The sequence below is a fragment of the Amphiprion ocellaris genome, unplaced genomic scaffold (assembly GCF_022539595.1).
Source record: "Amphiprion ocellaris isolate individual 3 ecotype Okinawa unplaced genomic scaffold, ASM2253959v1 Aocel_unscaffolded108, whole genome shotgun sequence".
NCBI lineage: Eukaryota > Metazoa > Chordata > Actinopteri > Pomacentridae > Amphiprion > Amphiprion ocellaris.
The window spans coordinates 1-5,001 of record NW_026559265.1 but is presented as its reverse complement, the minus strand read 5'-3'; the positions used below and the strand labels follow the sequence as shown (position 1 = coordinate 5,001).

The window sequence follows — 5,001 nt, the reverse complement described above, 5'->3', positions numbered from 1 at the left end:
TTCAATCATGGCAGCATGAGCTTCATTTCAGTCTGTAGCTGCTGAATTCATGGATGAATCATCTGGCACTAGAGAAGAAGACCATCAAACATCCACGTCAGCTGATGGAGGTCCAAGAGTCTCACCGAACAAACAACCTACAGAGTAGTGATGTTAGGAGACGTGCCAAGGCTTGGAAGCGTGTGCCGAGTAATGGAGGGGGCGTTTCCAAGAAGCGTGTATCGAGGCTTGCTTCATTTAGGGGAGGAGCCAAAATGATGACGTCCGAAGCCTCGCTGCCTGGCTGAACCACGTGAGTGCTTCACAATGTGGTTCAGATTTTGCCGTGAGGTTTGACAGAAACATAAACCCCTCAGGCTCCGTTCAAAATGTGGGTTTTTGATAGAGTTGCGGTCAGCTGAGAGTTTGAATAGCTTGAATACTAGAGTTTGGAGAGTGTTTATAAAGTATGGATATAGTTTGGAGAGTTTAGAGAGTGAGGAGAGAAGGATGGGTTTTAGGAAGGAGCCAGCTAGGAAGAGGAAGATTTCCCCTGTGTGGGAACATTTCGATTTGATAATTTCTAATCAGGTAAGCTGAATCTAACATTACAGATGCATTAGCTTTGGTTATCAAGAACTGTATTTTTCACTGTTATTTTATTCAAAGGTGAGGTGTTTATTGTGTGTGTCAAAAAAGGAATCGTTTAAAACCAAAAACTGTTGAGAAACTGTTATTTCTGAATGAAAGGAATAAAATGTCCCCTTTCCTGTGCATCGTTGTCCAAGTTACACAGCATATTCAGTACGATCTTCCTAGTTCCACACTTTCACTGTCCTCTGCCTGCTTAAGGCCATGGCATTTTCTTAAAGTGACAGAAAAACATTACACAACCTGCCACATTATATGATACTACCATTTTGGGGAAAATTTACACACACAGAATACATGAAAATATATTTTATTCTACACGTGAGAATTTATCTACAGAAATTATTTGGTCATACATTTTCTTGTATATCATAGTCATTCCCAACAGCCATAACCGATAAAAATTCAGTGCATCAGACATTATGTGGTTCAGATACAGCTGCCTGTGATTATACACCTGGCCAGTAGGTGGCTTCGTGTGCTCATGAAGCTTGAAGAAATGGACCTTTTCTCGAACCAACTGGCTCAAGTGGTTCAATGCCTCATGAGGCTTCATCTCACCATCACTACTACAGAGTGAAGACCTCAAATCTGATTGGACGGCCTCCTATTCAGCTACATGTGTGAACAAATGCCTCTAAGTTGATTTGTTTTCTAAAATAAATCTAGTTTGAGTCCTAATCTATGCCTGTGTGTTTGCTTCTTTACACCGCTGTTAACAGTTTGGCTGTTAGATTGTTCGAGATAAGACAAGTGAAAGAAACTTCAGAGCCGTTCTACCATGAGCCTGACAGGAAGAACTCCAACAGCTACTGAATGTTCCTGTGGTCCCCTCAAGCCTACAGGAGGAGCCCTACGAGGACGAGCTGGTCCACCTGATGGCGGCCAGTTGCTGCGGTTCAAAGGCAACACCGACTACGTGGATTTCTACTGGACCACACGGAGGCGTTCAAACCAGACCAACAAGTTCACCGACTCCCCGACTCGTGGGTCTGAGGATGCCGCCGAGCCTCGGTCCAGCCGGCCTCCTGTCTGTGGATGTTTGAGTGCTGAGAGGTTTGTGGATGCATGTGAACGTATCTGTGTTGAAACAGTAGCTTTGGACTCACTAACGCCGGGAAAAACCAAGAGCTCCTTTATTTGTGACTTCCATTAAAAAAAAACTGATGAAAATAAGTTTGCCAGGGGTCTGACTGATAACAGATGATTAAATAATGAAAATAACAGTTTAAATATTCCTTTAAACAATCCTTTTTGGTCTACATTTCCTTTACACTGACTTCTTGGTATTTTGGGTAGAATATACCATTAAGCCCAATGTTCAAGGGTTCTTCTGGGAATATACCATTAAACCAACCTTTTAGGTAAATGTTCCAGGATGTTGGGTAGAATATACCATCAGATCAACCTTTTAGGTCTACATTGGAAGATTTCAGAGTAGAATATTACTCCAAACCATCCTTTAGGTCTACATTTAAGGTGGAATACTCCTTTACACCAAGATTTTTTTTGGTCTACATTGAAAGATTTTAGGTGAAATATTCCTTTGAACGAACTTTTTAAGTTTATGTTCAAGGATGTTGGGTGGAATATACCATCAGACCAACCTCCAAGGTCTACAGTAGTGAATTTTAGGTGGAATATACCATTAAACTCACCTTTTAGGTCTACATTGGAGGATTTTAGGTGGAATTTTTTCTCCAAACCGTCTTTTAGTTTACATTTACGGATGTTTAGGATGGTATATTCTTCCGAACCAATTTCTCAGGTCTATATTTCAGGTGGAATATTCCTCCATACTAACTTTTTTGGTCTACACTGAAGGATTTTTTCTAAACCACCCTTTCAGTTCTATATTTGAGGTTTTAGGTGGAATATTCCTTTTAACCAGCCCCTCATGTCTCTTTGAGGATTTTGGATGGAATACTCGGTTAAACCAACATTTTAGGTGCATGTCCAAGGATTTTTGGTGGAATGTTCCTTTAAGATCGATGTGTGAGGACCTTGTAGGTGGAATACTTCCTGAAACCAACCTTTAAGGTCAACATTCAAAGATTTAAGGTGAAATATTCCTTTAAATCAACCTAAATTTCATGTTTTGATCATTATCAAGTGAGAAACCTCAATCCAGACTCCTCATAATGACGTTTGAGATTTATGCTGCTGTTATTTGTTTCGTCCAGACTAAATGACAGAAATCCACAACTGTAATTTTATTTCAGGACTCGGTTATTAAATGTCAAAACAATCCATGTGACTCTAAAAACTCAACAGCTTTACAAACTCTAAGATTAAAATCTCCACAAGGATCCAAATAAGTTGGACTTCTACATGAGAGCTTTAATTATTCTTCATCTACTTCCTGAAAAGTTTGGTCAATAAAAAAGACAAAAACTAACATTTTCAGTTGAACTAAAGACAGACTGTTATTTTTCTGCTCACATGTTGTGTTGTTGTAAATGTACTCTTTCAAATAAATAGCCACCTAACCCCCTGGAAACCAGTGTTTGTCCTGTTTTTGTGTTGCTCCTCGGCGACCCTAGACAGCCGGGTTGTAATGTTTTTTGAGCAACACACCATACTATGACGTTTTTACAGTGATGGTTCTACTATGGAACCAGTTTGACATGTTCAGGCGTTCTTTGTGTGAAAACTCAGAGATTTCAGGTATCAGAAGGTGGTTTTCAACTTTCTTTGTTAACTTTCTGCTTCAACTTTAAACTAAATTTACTTCACTAACCCAGCCCTCTGGACTTCCAGTAAGCTGTGTTCCTATTGGCTGTCCAGGTGGCTGCTTGGTGTTATCAGGAACACCTGAGCTGAGCAGCTCAGTGTCTTCCTGCTTTATTTGGCTGCATTCAAACATTTCCTCTGTTTCTCTTCACCAGTGAACCGGGTTTGGCTTCGTTGCTTTTAGTTTGTTCTGTAGGCGTTGGCTTGCAGCTTCCAGCAGTAAAATCGTCTTTAACGTGTTTCTTGGTGTGTTTTAGGGCTTTGTACTGGATCGTTGTCTTGGTAAATGTGGTTCTTTAGCCACAGTTAGCACATGGTGCTAATGTGTGCAGTGATTAGTGGATTTGGCAGCAGCTGAGTTGTGTCTTTATCTTGGCTGTAGTGAGTCTTCAGAGGTTTTTGGTCAGACACATTCTGCATTCTTGTTTGAGAACCAGCGTTGGTTGTCCAGAAGGTAAGAGTTCCTGTCCTGATTCTCTGTTCTCAGAGGTTCTCTGGTAGGCTGCAGGAGACTTTAGCTGTTTGGGTTGTGCTAGTTTTGGTTTTTGTATGGTTTCATTTGGACGACTATCTTGAGGCCCCTCCGTGTGGTTTAGTGAGGTTTTCTGGAACAGTTCTACAAGGCAACCTGCAGCAGAAGAGACTTTGAGAGTTTTTAGGAAGTTCTGGAGAGCAGACTTTAGAGCAGCAGAAACATTTGTCAGCAGTTTGAGCAGGAGAAGGTGAGCTTCAGAGTAGAAATGAGGAGAAGAAACCTTCTTGACCCTGTGTGGTGAGGTCCTGTACCAAGAGTTTGAGCAGGTTGTGAGAGTCTGTAGTTCTTTGGTCTGAAAGCACAAGAAGAGTCGACTCATTAAAGGAGAAAACAAGGAGATATTGTTGGTTCTTCTGTCGTCTCTGCAGTTTCCAGTTTCCTTAGACTGAATATCAAGTTTATATTTTAAATGATTTCCCATGTGAGCCCAAGAAGACTTCAATAAACTCCCTCCATCCGCTGGACACAACAGATTTTATTGCCATGTTAAATCTTTTTTTTTTTAAATATGTTTTTGAGTTTTAATCATAGTTTGAGCATAGTTTTTTTCTCTTTGCTTGTTTAGTTTTGTCATCTGTGTGAAAGGTGCTAAACAAATAAAGTTGAATTGATAAACTGAATAATTGACTAACTCATGATTGTGACAACAGAAGTATTTTCATTGTGATTTAAGGGTTTGTTTCATTTTTAAGGTTGGGGTTAAAATCTTGACAGAAAAAAAGATTAAAGAAATAAACTACAGTAAAAAAGCAATTAAATCAAAGGAAAAAACATTTAATACAATAAAACTTTTATTAAAAATGAAACATTAAAACAATTAAATTATATTAAACAGACAAAATATTTAATTAGATAATTAAAGAGAAGATATAAAATGTAATTCTGAAAATAAAATTTTTCAAACAAAAGTATAAAACATTAAAGCTGAAATATTTTAGAAAATTAAACATTTAAAAAATACAATTAAACAAGAAGAATATTACACATTTAAAAAAATACAAAACATTTAATTAGATTATTAAACCTTTAAAAAGACAAAACATTTAATTACAAAATTAAATGTTTAATTAGAAAATTAAATCTTTAAGACAATAAACCTTTAA

General features: G+C 38.2%; 1 long non-coding RNA gene across 1 annotated transcript; it reads left to right on the top strand.

The window, feature by feature from the left end:
- The first annotated feature begins 1,362 nt into the window (after window positions 1–1,362).
- LOC129348384 (uncharacterized) lies at window positions 1,363–3,133 on the top strand. Its single transcript, XR_008600918.1, has 2 exons — window positions 1,363–2,045; window positions 2,097–3,133. It is a non-coding gene; the product is annotated as an uncharacterized LOC129348384 (long non-coding RNA).
- Window positions 3,134–5,001: the final 1,868 nt, after the last annotated feature.